Genomic DNA, 19,497 nt, shown 5'->3' with positions numbered 1-19,497 from the left:
TTGTTTGCTTTCTTAAACTTCAAAAAGCAAAGAAAGGGCTTACGTGAAGCAAATCTGGTAGGATCTCAGTCTCCCTTTAGATGTAGTCCATGGACAGTTGTACTGAAGGCAAATCCAAAAGTTCTCTCTTAAGAGGGGAGGGAGAATAGAAGCAGGCTGGAAATTTGGTTTTCATGCCCTGCCCTCACTTTACTGGATAGCACCATAAAGCTATGCTTTGGCTTGATTAAACTCAGATCATAATCAGCTAGGCATAATTATGAATAAAGTGATGTATCAGCTTAGCTGTGCATTATCATGTCCATCCTGCTGCAGCCAGGTGGGAATGAGGAATCCTATGCTTCTGCTGTGTACTCTCGTCACTTTCTTCCCTCCTTCCATTCTTTTGCAAAATGCCTTAATACTTTAATATTTCACCTTAATACTAGATAAAACTAGCTGGTGGGAGAGAGGGTGGAGGACAGCTACGGTTCAAATATGACACATGTCTCCTCAGGGAGACTATAGAATGTTGCCTCTTGACACCTCCCATTATTCATATCGCCAACATAAACAAAACAATTACTTGCCCAGACACTCCCAACCTTTCTAGCTGCCAAGGAACCCTCAAACATGTCAGGATGTCAGAATTGCATCTGCTGTAGAGCCACCAAGCCCACACAGATTGGTGCTTCACAAAATGGAAAACAACACGTTGTGACCAACAAAACTGCAACTGTGATATTGCCTGAATGCAATCATCTTCCAAACCCTTCAGGCCTATGCAGGCTCATTATTTTAGAAGCCAAACTGATTAGAACTTGTGCAATTATTCAGCATAAGATCTTCATGAAATTGCAGATGATCCTAGGAAATGCAAAAGGCCAATTTTAGCCTTCTACTGGCTGCTTATTGCTGAGATGGAGTGGTAAGAGAAAAAGATGACTTTTCTTTGAATAGAGCAAAGCCAAAGAGTTGTAGAAACTTCCTGAGAAATGAATGAGAGGAGAGGCTAGAGCAACTACTATATAGCTATTATCCTTGCCCAAGGCTACTCTCCTTAAGAGAAAATAATGATTAAAAAAATCCTTGCACAGAGAGTACATCACAAATTACCAAGCCAACCTTTTCACTTCATAAATCATAATTCCTGAAATACAACCCCACACCCTATAACAAAGGCTTTAATTATTATTTTATGTGCATCTAAAGCACTTTGGTGAGAAGATCTGAAAGTTAAAGAAACGTTACAAAGCTGTACTGCAACAAGATGATATCAAGGATAGCAGATTCAATGGATTTCTGCATGCAGGAAAAGTAGCAAACTGAATCTCACATTAAGGATCTTATATTTTACAGCACTTCTACCCACTGTATGCTATCCATTCAGCTCTCATTATCGCTGGACAGCTTGCCTAATAATGACAGTAAAGGATGGGGCAACACATCTAATGCAGCAGTCCCCAACCTTTCTGGCTTTACGGACCAGCGGGAGGGGAGAGCGGATGGTTCTGTGTGAGCGGTGTGTGAGTGTGCATACGCAAGTGGAGTGCATGTGTGTGTTTGGCCACCACTTCCTTAACCCAGTTCTGAACAGGCCATGGCCCAGTAGTGGGCTGCAGCCTGTGGATTGGGGACCCCTGATCTAATGAATACAAGATGTTGCACTGCAACATCCTTTCTTTAAGGAAGTCTGAAACTAAATCTTTAACATTTTAATTAGCCTGGCAGTTTAAGATCTACATTACAGCACATGTTTATTGCTATGGATTGTCAGATAAGCAGTTTGATATTCAGACATAATGGAGGCATAGAGATTTATTGCTAAGAACCACATTTAGCTGGTTCTTAGCCTGTAGTAAGGTTTCTAGTATGTACAAAGGTATCTGCAATTAAAAGTAATATTGGAATAAATGAATAAATGGAACAAATAACTACCAGAATTTGTAGTTCCTACTAGAGAATGTATGTTTTAAAACCTGATATGAAAACATGAAAAATAGATTAGAACATTCCCTTAATTATTACTTTCTGTCTTAGATGCTTTCCATACAATAACTAACCAATCATATAGTAGTTAATTAATACCAGGTCTCAAAGACTGGAACAGATGAATCATGGTATGTAACAAAACACAATGATTAAAAACCCTCAAATTAGTGCTGCAACTATAGCTGGCTTCCGCTTAAGTTCTCAAACTGTTCTCAAGATAAAGCAAGGAAAACGTCATATTCTCTCTTCCTCTCTAATTTATACATGTCTTGGACTAATAAATGAGCATTTATTATTCTTGGTTCATTATGTCACCAATGAAACTAATAGCAAATCAATTGTAGAAATATGCCTAAAGAAAAAGATACAAGGTTTTTGAATCCCCAAAGTTAGTAAAAACAAGTTCCAAATTGATTCTAGCTATCCAAGACATAACTGTTTTCAATGCAACTAGCATGTTAAGAAATTGTCATTATATAGCTCACATAACTGGAAATTCATGCTCTTGTCCTCAAATTGGCTCAGGCAGACCATCTGCAGCATTTTAATTAGTTACCACAATAGGCATAGCTCAAAACTAGACATACAGATCTCTAATAATAAAGCTTCGGAAGTAGTAATTGTAAGCCAATGTTAATCCCAATCTAACTGAAATATAATCAGGCTTATGTAGCAATTAGACTAATTTTTATAAAATTAAATGCAAATACAGAAACTCACAAACTCAACAATCTGTTTCAGAAGATTGCAAGCTACTCTAGTTCAGAAAAAAAATATCTAGTGTCTACCTCCTTGCTATGAAACCTTAACAGAGCTCTATAAGTGTCTGTCACAGCTAATTTATTGGGGCTGGTTTGTGTTGCTGGAAGACAACTTACAATAAAAGCAGGTGAGGAGTCTTGGCATGTGCAGTATGTCAATCAAATAAACACACAATAATAAACAAATCTGCAGTCCAAAAGCCCCTTATACGTGCCAAAGAACGAATGCTGGATTAGTGTGTTTACAGTCACTCAGTAAACACAGAAACTGTGGGAGAGTGCACAGCATCCCATTTTATTTATTATTTATTCTCAGATTCTGATGGAGTGCAGTTCACCTTAAAATGACCCAGAGAAGGCTACACCATTCCAAATCAACAAAATGCAGTTCAATAATTACTAAAATCATAGCAAAGGATTTTAAAACTGTAAATAACAGCACTAAAACACTAGAGCATGAACATTTCGTGACATTCAGCATCAAGAAAAACCTTTTGGGAGGAGAAATTCAAAGCCAGAGTGTGTTTGTACAGGTAAACAACCCTCTCCCTCAGCAGCCAATAAGGAAACCATTTTCAGAGAAACCACCTGCAATTAACTGATAAAATTGGGGCAATTTTTTTTACAATTAACCTCAAAATACAGTTGAATCGTTTCCCCTATTTCTAAAACATAGAATCGTAAGGTCCATGATTATTGTTTTTGGTGCAATAAGTTGAAGAATGTCATTACATTTTCATACCACTCAAATCAAAAGTTTGACCATGGGGAAAATATAATTTTCTACCTATTCTATTTTAACCAAATGTTGTGTAAATGTTTAAGCATCTATTAATTAGTATCTGAAGCATGCTTTGAAGTGAGCAAAACATATTCAATTAACGTATTTAATCACCTTATTTTATGTGACTTTTATTTCTTTTTACTGACTTAGCAATTGGGAACATTTCTTCTTCTGACTTTAAAGACTAATACTCTAAAATACAAATACTATTCTTGCTCCATAGTCTAATTTGCTATGTATATGAAAAATACAGACATATTTTTAAAGTTTTCTTTAAAAATATCATGAAGTATGCATATTTATTCCTCTGCCAAGTTGTACATAGCACAACTTAAAAATAATACTTACTTTTCTTTTATAAATATTATTCTGATTGTTATTATTAAATAAATTTAGGCAGCTGGCAATGTTTGGCTGACATTGTCTGGACAAAGAACTTAAGCAAGATCAGATTTGATTATTACTTGAATAGGAGACCTCAGAGAAACATCAGGGCTGCAGTCTCTAAGAAGTTCACCAATGTCTTGAAAGGAAGGAATCACTTCCTTATTACTGATAGAAAGAACAGAATTGTGAAGCAGTGGTATTCCCTATGACAAGTATGAGAGCAAAAGTTGGACTTTGAAGGAGTAGGATAAGAAAAGTATTGACAGTTTTGAATGTGGGTGTTGGAAAAGACTCCTGAGAATAGCATGGACAGCCAAGAAAACCAACCAATGGATCATTAAACAAATCAACAAAGAGACTTCCCTGAAGATACAAATGACCAGGCTCAAATTATACAACAACAACAACAATAACAACAACAACGTAGTAGTAGTAGTAGTAGTAGTAGTAGTAGTAGTAGTAGTAGTAAAGTTGGAAGGGCTTTAGGCTTTCAGAAGTCTGGAGAAGGCTCCAATGCTTGGAAAGGTGAAAGAATGAGTAGAAGAAGGTGACTAGCATCAAGATGGATGGACTTAATTACAGTGATGAGGGTGCACTTTTAAAAGGCCTGACAGACCAGATTAGGACCAGATCATCATGGAGGAAATCTGTGGATGCTAAGAGTTTACAATGACTTCATGGCACAGAATCAATCAATTATTGGTTAGAAGACTGTACCCAAAGGATCCATGAGGCCATGTTTGTCCCAGAAGAAACTTTATTTAAAAATTGCTTTCAATTACTACAAATCACACTGAGGCTGGTAATATAATATATATAAAATACATTCATACATACATAACAATTTCTTTTTAAAACATAAGGGGGGAAAGAAAAGCAAACATATGAAGAAATAACATACATTCATACAAGGAAAATGTGGGTCCAAAAGTAGGTCTAATGATGCTTAAAAGATTTATTTATGGATGCCTTAAATTTCTGGGGGAAGATCACTTAAGAATGTTTGGCCCACCAAGGAGAAACTCTGCCCTTTGTATCCTGCTTATCATAAAGGCTTACTGCAACTCTCAAAATAGGCAGAAGGACTTCCTTGATGATCTTAAGGGATCAATGAATTCTACAATGGCAATGCAAGGGATCTTAGTCCCAAGTTGGGGAAAGCCTTTTCTGTCAAAATTAACATCTCAAATTTGGCTCAGCAGCTGGCAGTCACTGTCATGGCTTTAGTAACAGTATATTTGAGCTCCGATTCCTCATTCAGCAATTTGCCAGCTATCTTATATACCAGTTGAAACTTTGGGACCAACTGCAAGGACATATCCATTCAGTGTGTGTTACAGTAGCCTAAATCTGAGGTTTCCAATGCACAGTATACTGTTGGTAGGATAACTCTGTCCAGGAAATGATATATTTTGTCTATCAGCAAAAATTAGTAATGGATAGATCTAGTTATACTGGATTTGGTGTACTTCCAAACATTTTGGAATCTGCTATGCAAAAATTAAAAATTCCAGACAATGTTTTTATTTTGCTTCTGAAATCACATAAAGATGACTGGGCCAGTAGAAATGGAACATGAATTGTCTGTATAACTATTCATGAATTCAATCCAGATTCATTTAAATTACTGGAAACTCCATTACCTGATTCCAGCAGACATAAGAAATTCAATCCACAATATACAGAATTAAATCAAAGTGGAGACTTATTTGGGATGTTAACATAAGAACTTATTTCTGGCTGACCCATCTATAAGAGAGCTTTCAACCATTTCATTATGGATGCTAACTTATAATACCCAGACAGAAAAAAACCATAGAGTGAAAGAGAAATCTCAATTTGATATTTTAAAATCATGTATTAGGGAAAATATACTTCTGTTTATTCCTTGCTACAATTTGAAGAAGCACCGATATTAATTCTATGAATAATTATTCATTACTGCAGGATATTTATATTAAAAGACAGTATACATACATTCTGTAAATTTTATGAGCTACCACGTATCTAAAAGGCATCATCTAATATCTAAAAATATTTTGTCAAAAATATTAGTGTATAAAAAATTTAAAAGTTAATGCCCACTAAATGTTTCTAAGAGAACCAAGAGCTTCTTTCAAGAATAAAGCCTTTATAAATAACTACCTTTTCTGAACCCCCAGATTTGGGTGTCTGTCTTGAAACTGCAGATCTATTTGCCTCTTGCCTCCCCCCCCAATCATCAGCATTCATCAAGTATTTAGCAGTGATCAGATAAACAACTGCTAGGTGCTAATTAGTCCTGTCAGAATTAAAAGCTGATAGGAAACCCCTGTCCCAGTTAAGCAAAAGCTTGGTTATCTGGCATGTATTGCTCTTCATCAACAATCCCTTCAAATGTCTACAGTTCCACTGAGTTTTAGATGTCACAGTGAAAAAAAAAAGTTTACACAACTGGTAAAGTTAGACCAAATCTCATCCCATTATGACGATCAGAAAGCTTGCTCAGAAGTAAGTCCCACTGAAACCACAAAAACCTATGTCAACATATTTGGTATTATTTATTTAGTTAGTTTATTTATTAAACTTCTATGCCACCCATCTCACTGAGGCGACACTAAAAGGATTACAGTCATTCCATAAAATATGATAAAAAACATTTAATACAATAAAAACTATAAATGGGAAATTCAGTGTTAGAATATAAATCAGATAGACATTTTACAGACTTTTTTTCTCTTGCACTTAAAATTAATTGGCTTCGGGCCCAACATCACATAGGATAAACAAATATTTGCTTGTCTACCCCACACAAAGCAAGGCAAGGAACAAATTTGAGAAAAAGTGGTAAAAGAAAAAATGGAACTTGATTTTAATTAAAAATTGAAATATGGATAGATTATATAACTGCCATGTCATATGTAATTTGTCTATTAAGCTGCATGACATAATTCATATGTATAGTAGGCACAATATGTCTGAGCATTGATAATGTTGCATAGCAAATATTTGACATTGTTTTAAATATTTACAAAACTTTCAAATAATGTAAAGGTTGGATTAGCACTTTTGCTGATAAGTTGCACTAGAGCTACATATAACAAATGTAGAAAAATACTCAAATAATAAGAATTATTTGGGTAACACTAGCTCTTAATGACTTTGGGGCATGCAATAAAAACATTTATTCTGCTTAGCTATTAACAATTTTAAAATTCTGAAATGGAAGATTTTACTTCTGCACTCAGTTTTTTTAAAGCGTTCATTTAAATCACATTTATTAACTCTGTTTTAGTGATTTTGCTGTATTATAAATTGCCTTAAGGCCACTGACTAGGAATGTCAGTTTAGAAAAGTCAAATCTAGCCTAATTTTCTGTGTCTATTTTCTGCAAAAAAAATCTCACAATGATTTATAAAGAGCCAAAATATGATACAAGAAAATACTCCTAAGATCTTATAAAGTTTTTGTTCCTGTTTATGGCCATGGATATGAGGACTATATTAGTCAGCTTGAAGTAAAAATGTTTTCCCAAAGTAATGCATTCTTACTTTAAAAATTAGAGAAGAATGAATAATGTACTTAGAAGTTTTGAGGAGAAAATTTTGAAAACCCCAAAATGTCTAGTTGGAAGGCAGCCTTAACATCAGGAAAAGCAAGAAAAAAAACACCTCCCCAAGTTTAAGGAGCTGTTATTAAATGTTAAATAGCAAACTATTTTATATTAAAATTGGCTAGCTCTGAACATCACCCATGCAAGAAGTATTTTTCGACACACTGCCATTTTGATGATAAATTGCAATCTACAGTTCAAAATAATTCTACCCAGGGATTAACATTTCAGAGGCTGAGCCAGAGATTTTGTGTGTGGATCTCGGATTTCATCATCTCCCTTTGGCACAATATCTTATTCTCCCCCCCCCCCTTTTTTTTTTCATCTATTCTCTCATGAAGGGTCAGGAAAGCTTAGCCTTGCTATTCCATTCATTTCATCTCTACATTAACCAGATACCTTTTAGTTCTTACATGTTATTCCATTGCAACTACTACAGCTATACCACACAGGGTTTTTCCCCCCCCCTCTTTCCTAATGAGTTACGTCCTAAATCAAAGGGTGCCATCAAGTGGTTAAAGAGTACCAAGCACCCTCATTTTGGAAAGATGGTTCATTAAGTTATTAAACTAGTCAAGTCGGCTCATTTCTTTTCTACTACTCATTTTCCTTCATATTCAGGCAATATCACTTATGCATATTTTCAGTTGGAAATAGGAAGCAAAAATGAATGGTGACATTATCTTGTGCAGCAAGGGCCAGATTAGGAACTACCAATATATCTTTCTATGATTTATAATAACTCACTTTTCACTTTCATTGGCTTCATACCATATTATAATGAAGGTAAAAGGGATTACAGGCAGTCCTCAACTGACGACCACAATTGAGCCCAAAATTTATGTTGATAAGTGAGAAATTTATTATGTGAGTTTTGCCCTATTATACGACTTTTCTTGCCACATTTGTGAAGTGAATCACTGCAGTTCTTATATTAGTGACATACTTGTTAAGTGAATTTGGTTTCCCCACTGATTTTTCTGGTCAGAAAGTCACAAAAATGGGGATCCAATGACTGTGGGAAACTGCAATTTGTGAGTCAGATGTCAAGCATCCAAATGTAAATCATGTGACCATGGGGATGGTGCAGCAGTCGTAAGTGTGAAAAAAAGTCATAAGCCACTTTTTTTCAGTGCCATTGTAACTTCGAACGGTCACTAAATGAACTGTTGTAAGTTGAAGACTACCTGTATAATCAAGGTTAAAAAGTTTCATCCAAACTGAATTCAACTTCATGGGCATGGTCTTGGCAGCAATGCAGATATATGATTTGTATTTATTCTTCTATTGATTCTTCTGATTTTAAAAAAAAGTTTCCCAGGTTGCTCTAATATTTTATTATTCCCTGGAAGTCTCCCATCTATATATGAAACAGCCTCACCCTGCGTATCTTCTGAGCCCAAACAAGGCTGACCAGGCTATGCATCCACTTAAATATATTGCTACAATGAGAAATGCTTTGGAGAGCAAGTAAACAAAGAAACTATCTACCTATCTACCCATCAATCTATGGAAGGATTATAAACATATCTTAGCTCTGATGCTTATCAGATGCTTAAAGGATTATATTATTTCATTAATTCTAGACATGAGATTCTAAAGCAGTGGTTCTCAACCTTTTTAATGCCGCGACCCCCAACCGGTCGTACGTCGAGGACTACTCAACCGGTCGTAAGTCGAGGACTACTCAACTGGTGCAGCACCGTTTGCAGAATGGGACATTTGGCGGGCTCAGCAGGGCAGAGACAGCCGGACAATTCCTATTGGCTTTTGAAAGCCAATAGAATTAGACTCTATTCAAGAGAGTCTATTCTATTAGCTTTCAAAAGCCAATAGAATAAAAGGGAGTAGCACAGCTAAGGAAAAGGGGGAAAAAATGGCGGACTGCGTTGTTTGGCGACCCCCGTGAAATGGTCGTTCGACCCCAAATGGGGTCCCGACCCACAGGTTGAGAACCACGGTTCTAAAGAAACTCCAGCAAGTGCAGTAGAATTGGTAACAAAAGGGAAACCTCCGAATATTAAAAACAAGTCCTGCAAGCTTGAAATGGCATCCCTTTGCCACTGTATGCCAGCCTCGCAAGGTAAACCAGGTCAGGAAAGAACACTGCAAGACTCCTGGAAAGCTACTGTCACAGGTTATAACAACAGAAAGTTGAAAGCCTTTGCCTCTGTTATATCATACAGAATCAAAGTGGGGTTATTTTGACCCCTTGTTCTCACATTTTCATCCTTCCCAAAGCTGAGATCTCATTTGTACATTAATGGTTCTTGCATTCATGGTTAGTTCAATAATAATTATACTATATAATCACCAGTAGAAAATTACTGACTATAATTTATGTAAAGCTGGTGAAGTAGTCAGAGCTAACATGTTCAGGTATTTTAAAACTGGGGGAAGGCTTATTATTGAATAATATATATTGGCTATTGTAGATAAATATTACAATCCACTATTTTTCCCTCATCATTAGTTGCTCTAATACTAAATAATACTAGTTTGTTTATGACCAGGGGTGTGCGCGGGGTGGTAGTGGTGTCCTAACTCCTTATGATATTCTGTTTGTAGTAAAAGTGGTCTCTTTTGCCATTGTTGCTGTGGCTTTTAACATATTGTGTGAATGCAGCCAATTTTAATTCCCTCCCCCAAGAAACTACAACAAAGCAAAACATAGTTTACTATGTTGGAATCCAGAGTGATTCTACCCATATGCCAGAAGGGCAGAAAGTGGGCAGAATGAGGTAATGAGGCACAAGAGGAAATGTAAGTTTGCTAACAGCTTTGTTCCTGTTTCCACTGCTATAGAATTATGTCTATATAAGAGATGGCATAAATTAGAATGAATAAGACAGGTATCTAACCACCTATTCCAGAAAAATAATTGCAATGAAGTATTACTGAAAAGGATCGAGAATAAGTCTTCCTAAAGAAAAGTCGACTTGGCTTTTGCTAAACCAGGGGTGTCAAACTCAATTTCATTGAGGGGCGCATCAGTATTGCGGTTGCCCTTGGGGGGCTGAGTGGGTGTGGCCAGAGTGGGTGTGGCCTACTGGGTGGGCATGGATGGAGTGGGTGTGGCCTACTGGGTGGGCATGGCCAGCTCTACATTGTTCGCTTCAAGGGTGCCTGTGGGGGCCTGGGCAGGAGTGGGATAGATCTGAGGGTCTCTAGCAGAAGAGGGTGGGACCGGGGCAAGCGCCAAGGCATGGTGCATTTCTTCATTCCTCACAAAGGGTGACACCTCCCCAACATGCACCCAGGGGGCAGGGCCAACGCGGCAGGGGCTGGTTCCTCATTGTTTCTGGACAGCCTTGTGGAGCTAAGACTGAATGCATTTCAGCATAGATGGCCACCACAAAATTGTACATTAGCTCCCGGCTGGCCTGGGCCAGGGCCAATGCAGCGGGGGCCGTTCCCTCACTGTTCCCAGGATGGCTTCGTGGGCCACATGAAACCACTTTGCGGGCTGCATGTCTGTGCTAAGGTAAGGCCTCTCTCACTAACTCTTTAAGCCATTGCTTCAGTTAAGCCCAGTTTGTTGCTGAAGGAATGAATTACCTTGCCAATGAATAAGGGAGTGGAGTGGGGTTCCCTCTCCCTCTCCTGCTTGTTCTGTTATGGTCCTAAGAACACCTTCACAGCACCCTATACAACTGGATGTCTCCACAGGGTCAGCCTGTTTCCCAGAAGGTGGTGGCATGAGTATGGCATCCTTGACAATGAGAAAAATGTTGTGGAACAAGGCAAATCAACTCTCCTCCTTCAAAGGAGCAAGACCAGGATGGCTTGCTCTAAAACACTGTAGACTTTTTCTGTTGTGAGAAAGCTTGGGCGTAGGAGAAAAAAAAAAAAAAACAGCTAACCTACAAAAAGCAGCAGGAGATTATCACTGTCACTTGGGCAATGCTACACAGATTCTATCCCATCAACTTCTTGCCATCAGAGTGGAATTCTAAATACATTTTCACGGGCTGAAACCAGTTCTTCTCCAGGCATATTGTTTCAAACAATACAGAATACTATACCCAACAAGGTGGATGTGCAATTGTTGCATTTTCTTCCAAATATTCACCCTGCCATTTATTCTTCTTAACCCATTATCACGTATCTAATGTATGTTATTTATTCACTGCCTCAATCCAAAATGAGATGATGATGATGATGATGATAGTCATCGTGGCACAAATGACTCTGCACGTTAATTTAGTTATAGCTGGGATAGGCATCCATAACCATAGGATATATCATCATCAAGGAACCTGAAATCACTTAGCTGTGACCTAGAAGCCAAGGCTAGTTTTTCTCCAAGCAAATATGCATGCTTCTCCCCTAAAGCAAGGTATCTTGAGATAAAAATCCTTGTTCTGACAGCAGTTATGGTACAATCCAAGAGAAACTCATCATGAATTTGTTACATCTCAAAACCAGTTTCCAATAATGGCAGAAATCGTGTGACACATTGGAGGAAAATTCAAAATTCAGGGCAATCTGAATAAAATTCCCTTTGCTCAGAAATTTCTCAACCCATTAAGACCTGGACAAATCCCCCAAAAGATAGCTCTGCATTTTAATGAGATTATCCGTATTCCATTCACTCCCCAGCCACTGAAAGAAGCAATGCACATCTAATTTAGCAGAAAGAAGGTGAAAGTCCACTACAATACACTCCAAACTGTTTCAGAGACAACAGTGACTGTTCTGAGAATTAATGCAAACACAAACACAATCAAGGTAAAAAATCTCCTTCAACTGAACCTTGATTCCTGGTGACTTCCTAGAGACATCCAGTTTGTTTTCTTCATAGAATATCTAGAACAAAAGAGCTTTATTATTCCTTTCCTGGGATGCTTTTCTCACTTCCTAGTTGAGTTGTAATATTTCCAGCTGTTATTTTGGTATTTCATGGAAGTCTCCCATTCAAGTACGAACTGATCTTGACCCTGCTGAGCTTCTGAGCCCAGACACTGTAAGTTTAGGTGCTCCATTTCTGATATATTTGATAAAATGTTCATGTCCAGTTTGATTTGGCAAGCATTGATTAGCTTTATTGTTATTTATATTCTACATTCACCGCTTCTGGAAGCAGGTTGTTCTACTGGTTAATTGTTCTAACTGTCAGGAAGTTTCTCCTTAGTTCTAGGTTGCTTCTCTCCTTGATTAGTTTCCATCCCTTGCTTCTTGTCCTGCCTTCAGGTGCTTTGGAGAATAGCTTGACTCCCTCTTCTTTGTGGCAGCCCCTGAGATATTGGAACACTGCTATCATGTCCCCCCTCATCCTTCTCTTCGTTAAACTAGACATACCCAATTCCAGCAACCGTTCCTAATATGTTTTAGCCTCCAGTCCCCTAATCATCTTGATTGCTCTTCTCTGTACTCTTTCTAGAGTCTCAGCATCTTTTTTACATCATGGTGAGCAAAACTAGATGCAGTATTCCAAGTGTGGCCTTACCAAGGCATTGTAGAGTGGTATTAATACTTCGCGTGTATTTAAGGGTACTGTCCCTAAAGAAATGTTGATAATGGATATTCTGCTGCAACTTAAGGCTTCTTTGGAGAAATCCAATGAAGAAAAAAATGAAGGAAGCACAGTGACAGAAAAGTATAGTAGAGAAAAATTACCAAAAATCTCACGGGCAACTGAAATATAAATGTAAGCAAGGAAAAAGACAGTTTGATAGCAAAAAGGCAGATTCAGTTGAAATGGGCACTACCAAAGGAAATTCAAAAGAATAATTTGATTAAAAAAAATACATGTTTCTACTTCAGCAATCAAGGAATTTCCTAGTATGGTATGAGATTGTTTCTCTTTTCCCTTCTATACAAAGGAATAAGTAAACTTTGGGCCATAAATGTACAATCCTCAGAGAGCTTTATTTTCATTTTACAAGTGTTTAATAAAAGAGCTTTACTTTGGTTTGTATACTCTAAAATCAAAAGGCTTGTAAGAGCAGCTTTACTATTATGAAACATATATTAAACAGCTTTAGAAAAACATATTTAGTGGGATTGATGGAATAAACAGTAAAGACACCCTGAAGTTGAATCTGACAGCAATGATTGCGTTAAGGCAGTTTCTTGGCAGTATTAGGGAAGGAGCTTACAATTATCTCCTACTTTAAACAACAAGCATGGGATTGGATTTGACAGTCTAAACAGCCTCTTCCAGTGATATGATTTCTGTGATTAATGACCTTTAGGATAACATTGGGAATCACCTATATCTTTTTGTTTCAAGTTTTTGTTGTCTTTGCGCTGTGATTTGCATGACTGACTGTACAAGCTCTTTGCCCCCCAAATTTCCCCTCAAAATTACAAGCTCAATGCTGAAGTTTCTTTCGGATGACCAATGCTAAAGATTACTCAGGAGTATTTAGGTAATGCCAGTTTAATAATGTGATTAATGAACAAATCCATCCTGGTACAAGTTCAATGCAAAAACTTTGGTTTAATTTAATGATTTATTATTCAATGCACAACTGGGATTATATTTTTGGCTCCTGGGATGGGAAGGTATTACATTATTCATGACTTGTAAAACATAGAGTAGAACGAGAGAAAATATGAAATATTATCACCATAATATTTGTTATGTGAATTTTACATTTGACATGTGCAGCAATACTTTACTAAGAACCTATGGATCAAAAGCCCAGAATCAGAAGGCATTTCCATCAGCTTTTGGAATCAAAGATGATATGTGAGAAAAATTGGATGATAATCAACAGTCTTGATGTAAAAGAATTTTCAGATTAACTATATTTTATCCTCTTTCAAAAATGGTGATTGTAGAAAATCAAAATGAAACATACTAAATAAGAAAAAAGGAACTTAAAAAGTTAATATATCACTGAATAATTCATATTTAAATGCATTTTGGAAAATAATGGCTTCATCTCATGATTATCAAAGAGCCAGGTCAGTGTAGTAGTTAAGGTACCAGGTTAGAAATCAGACGACCATGGACACAAAGTCAACTTGGTGACCTGGGCAGTCACATTCTGTCAGTCCTAGGAAGGAGGCAATGGTAAACCACTTCTGAAAAACCTTGCCAAGAAAATTGAAGGGTCTTCAATTCAAGTAGTCTCCAAGAACTGGACATAATTGACAGGGGTGGAAATCATGATTATAATAATGTTCAATCTTAAACATATGTGTCCTAGAACAAAATAGCTCGCCTACAACATTTTCAGCATTCTATGAAAAACAAAATGGAATCACTGTCACTACATTAGAACACAAACTTCATTTAGATGAAGGTGCTGGTAGGAACTCAAACCAAGCATTTTGACTCAAAAAGATTACAAGAAACTAAGAAGTACATGTCCCCCCAACCACCATTTCAATTTGATGAATGAACTGGAAATTGTTTTGGAGTTCAAAGTCCCAAGCAAGAATTTACATATATACACCAACCACATATTTAATCAGAATTCTGTAATATATTAAATATGTGTGAATTTAAATGGTAGCATCAAATATAAGAATAGATTAAGTTAAATAATGCAAAACAGGGTGATATCACCATCTGCACCACCACAACGCAACGGATATTCTAGTTTTGGAGACAGAGGTCAGTAAAATGAGGAGCCTTTGTTGGAGGCAATATGCTATCTCTGTAAGCTGCTTTGAGAAGGCTGTAAAGCATTATGAAGCAGTATATAAGTCTAAATAGCTAATGTTATTAAGAACAGTGGTTCTCAACCTTTTTAATGCCGCGACCCCCAACTGGTCGCAAGTCGAAGACTACTCAACCGGTCGTAAGTCGAGGACTACTCAACTGGTGCAGCACCGTTTGCAGAATGGGACTTTTGGCGGGTTCAGCAGGGCAGAGACAGCTTGGACAATTCCTATTGGCTTTTGAAAGCCAATAGAATTAGACTCTATTCAAGAAAGTCTATTCTATTGGCTTTCAAAAGCCAATAGAATAAAAGGGAGTAACACAGCTAAGGGAAAGGGGAAAAAAAATGGCGGACTGCATTGTTTGGCGACCCCCGTGAAATGGTCGTTCGACCCCAAATGGGGTCCCAACCCACAGGTTGAGAACCACTGGACTAGAGTCACACGCACACCTGCAGTAGATCTTATATACTGTAATTGACAAGGTCATAACTTAGCTTTTTAGTTTGGGGCAAAATGTATTTTTTTTTTAAGTGGGACCTTTAGGAACTTACTAGATAACCTATGACTGGTTGTTTCAGGAAGGAAAGAGGAGGGAGGGAGGGAGAGAGGGAGGAAGAGGAGAGAAGAGGAAGGGAGGGAGAAAGGAAAGAGGAAGGAGGGAGAAAGAAGAAACGGGGAGGGGGAATCTTTGTTTCTTAAGAGAGAAAAAATCCCGTCCATTCTCTTCCCCCATTCCTGCAAATACTTCAGAAACAAATACTTGTAGAACAATTTAGGTTTTTTTCTTTCTATTTTGGTCTTTTTTAAAAAAGCCTCCCATAGAAATAAAGTCTCCCTCCTTCTGAGAGTTCTGGAGCTTTGTTAGTTTTGCCTCGCTCTGCAAAGGTAAATATAATCTGTGGAGAATGCGTTTCAAATATGCTAATAAGAGTGAGCTGATTATTTCAGACAATCACTATTTTTAATCATAAAGTTTTGAATTATGTCTGGCCACTGTGAATCTGGAGCAATGTGCTTCAAGCTGGTCATAAGCAATCAGCAAATAATGATCTATGAGATTTTCTCAGTTAAATCACAATTAAGACTAACCAGTTTAATATTTAGATATATGGCAAACTGAAAAGAGACGCAAAAGATTCTGATCCATTCCAGGGGAGAAGAGAAGCCACAAACTCAGGTATAAACCATCACTTTATCATTATGCCAAAATATATCAGAAAAGGGACACTTTCAATTTAAATGAGAAATAGAGGTAAACTTAATCATTATTAAGTGTACAATGATAGATCTGCTGAGATTCAATTTCCCTTTAAATGGTGAAGAAAGAGACAAAAGAATTCTAATAAGGGGAAAACTTCAAAAAAGGTTTTGAAATGTCAAAGCTTACTTTGAAAAATGTGTTTACTTGTTAAGGATCTAGGGAACACACGACTCCTTTTTCTCACAGTATACCATGGGCAGCAACCAACAAACATGTCTTACTTATTCAACCACATCTGAACAAAGTAATAACATGATAAACAGCAAGCCTTAAAAGCACCAAACTCAACAGTGGAAAGACTTCTACTACTCAGTGCAAGTGTGATGATGCTTATCAACACCAACTCCATGGATGTAGACCAGCTCTTAGTCTATGATAATATATACAGTAGAAAATTGGCATCAAAAGCAAGCATTTTACTTGTATCAGCTTTACTTCCCCATAAACATTTTAGTGCAGTTAGTAGCACTTTTGATCCAAATGTTATGCAAAACACTACCTTAGAGGCAGTATCTTAAATGAAATCTTAAACCCTCTCATAAGGGAGCCACCATCTGTCAAATCCACTCTCCCTCCCATTTAATGACTGTGTATTGGCATTTTGTTTTCTTCCTTTTTTTATAGGGCTTCGTACTGTCCCCTTTGCTGAAAATCAGACACTATGTGATTGCAACTGTGTCTGGTCATTGTCCCCCCAGGCAACCACAGTGAAATGAGATTTGTCTAACATAATGCTATCCCAGCAAGCATCATTTTAAATACAAAAATGTGCTCACTATCAAAAAGAAACATCACAGACACATGCAAAAGAATATAGCAAATCAAACCATCTTTTTTTTTAAAAAAACATACTTTTTATTAAAAGGAGCATTAGTCAGCTCAGCTTACATCTGGAGTATGATTAGAACCCCACTGTAAAACAATTACCAGAACTCTGTTTTGATATTTGATGTTGAAAAGAGAAAAAGACCTCATGGAGATTCAAGTCTCCGGCATGTTCTGGTGAGTATATTTTACTGCTGATTTTCTATGAATAAACATATGCTAGGATTGCTGAAATACACTGCTGATTTTAAACATGCCTAATGTAGTATTAGAGGTTTATTTCCAGAATTCTGTCTCCATTTAGCTGTTTCCTGTTTCCAGCTGGCAAAAGCTATCATGGATATCAGCTCTGGTCAGCTATCTCACCCAATACACTCTCCTCTATGGGAAACAAGAGATTGGAAGGCAGCTAGCAGAAAGCAAGGCTGAAAAAAAAATATCTAAACAAATTGGCTCTAGCAATTTGGAAGGCAGATTGTATTTCACCATGGAGAATCAGAAATAATTGCAGAAATTATGTGTCATCAAACTCATTTCAATGTAGATGCTATGCTTGGGGGGGGGGAGTTATAAAATGAAGGACATTTCTCTGCCTTTTCAGCAGTCTTGCCTTTCGTACAATCTTAAGCCTAGAACAGTGATGATGAATCTTTTAGAGACCAAGTGCCCAAAACCCGGGCCTGCCCCCGCTCCGCCCCCCACCCCCACCCCTCACCTTGCCCGCAAAGCCACCCACCTCCACAGCCCGCCGCAGATCACCCAGGCAGCCCAGCAGCACCAGGGCAGCCAAGCCCTCTGCCTGCGCCCTGCAGCATCAACTACATGTGATGGGGCACGAGGGCGGAGTCTTGGCTGCACTGCTCTGAACAGGCCGCGGTTGGCGGCGACTCTCCTCTGGGGGGACTGCTGATGAGGAGGGGGCTGCAGGGCTGGGGCAATGGTGCACATGCCCACAAGAGAGGACTTTGAGTGCCACCTCTGGCACGCATGCCATAGGTTCACCACCACTGGCCTAGAAGGACCCTAGAACAGGGGTGTCAAACTCAATTTCATTGAGGGCCATATCAGCACTGTGGTTGCCCTCGGGGGGAAGGTGTGGCCGGGATGGGAATGGCCTACTGGGTCGGCGTGGCTGGGGTGGGCATGGCCTACTGGTGGGCATGGCCAGATCAACATTACTTGTTTCAGGGGTGCCTGGGCAGGACTGGGGCAGATCTGAGGGTCTCCAGGGGAGGAGGATGGGACCAGGGCGAGTGCTGGGACATGGTCCCTTCCACCCTCCCTACCTCTGTTCCTTCCTTCCTCCATCCCACTCTCCGTTCCTTCCTCCCTCTGTTCCTTCCTTCTTCCCTTCCTTCCTTCCTCTCACCATCCGTTCCTTCCTCCCTGTTCCTTCCTTCCTCCATCCTACCCTCCCTCCCTTCCTCCCTCCTTTCCACCCTCCCTCCCTCCCTTCCTGTTCCTTTCTCCCTCCCTTCCTCCCTCCCTTCCTTCCTCTCTCCCTCCATTCCGCCCTGTTCCTTCCTTCTTCTCTCCTTTTTTCCCTCCCTCCTACCCTCCGTTCCTCCCTTCCTTTCTCCCACCCTCCATTGATCTATTCCTCCCTCTCTCCCTCTGTTCCTTCCTTCACCTTCTCATCTCTTTCCTTCCCCTGCACTCAGGAAGGGGTGATGGGAGGGGGAGAGATTGCCAGCATTAACATGCTGCTGCCAGCCATTCCTATACCATGTGGGCAGGCGGGGACGGTCCCATTGAAAGGGATGCCTCATGGTTGCGAGGCTGGAGGTGCTGGTAGGAGGGGGGGCGGTGCTGATCTACAACCCGGTTGCGTCCATCAAAGCCAGAACGTGCTCAGCCTAAGATCCACTGGAATCAGCAAGGAGCTGCCTCGCCACCTCTGCCCCACCCCCAGGTGTGCACACAGGAGATGGCCAGCACCGGCGCCCTGGGTTAAGTCAGCCTGCCGGACAAGACAGCAGGGACGCCAGACTCTGCTTGCACACACACCCAGGGGGAGGGGCTGCCCCGTGGATTTAAGGCTCAGCACATTCTAGCTTTGATGGACACAACCAGGTTGTAGATCAGTGCCCAGTTGGCTTGGGCCAGTCCGAGGTGCGGTGGGCCGATCCTTCACTCTTTCCAGAACAGGTCCCCAGACCGGGCAGAACCACATATTGGGCCGGATCTGGCCCGTGGGCCTTGTGTTTGACATGTCTACCCTAGAAGGTCTTCTAGTTTAATCTCCTGTCTAGGAAAGGAATCCTCAGACCATCCTAGATAAATGTTTGTCCAAAGT

The 19,497-nt window shown here is 39.1% G+C and overlaps 1 protein-coding gene across 8 annotated transcripts in view; it reads right to left on the bottom strand.

Moving 5' to 3' along the window:
• Positions 1-19,497, bottom strand: part of EHBP1 (EH domain binding protein 1) — a 305,392-nt gene that overhangs the window by 201,960 nt on the left and 83,935 nt on the right. The window contains exon 1 of one of the 8 annotated variants that reach the window (XM_039342997.1): positions 44-1,729. The exons of the other annotated variants lie outside the window; for them this stretch is intronic. The gene's annotated coding sequence lies outside the window, so the exon portion shown is untranslated. Of the gene's footprint in view, positions 1-43; positions 1,730-19,497 lie in introns of those variants that run through there. 8 annotated transcript variants of the gene reach the window in all.

Source organism: Crotalus tigris, unplaced genomic scaffold (assembly GCF_016545835.1).
Source record: "Crotalus tigris isolate CLP2741 ecotype Arizona unplaced genomic scaffold, ASM1654583v1 scf7180000017831.1706817, whole genome shotgun sequence".
NCBI lineage: Eukaryota > Metazoa > Chordata > Lepidosauria > Squamata > Viperidae > Crotalus > Crotalus tigris.
Note: the sequence above shows the minus strand (reverse complement) of the source record. Positions and strands in the feature narration are given on the sequence as shown.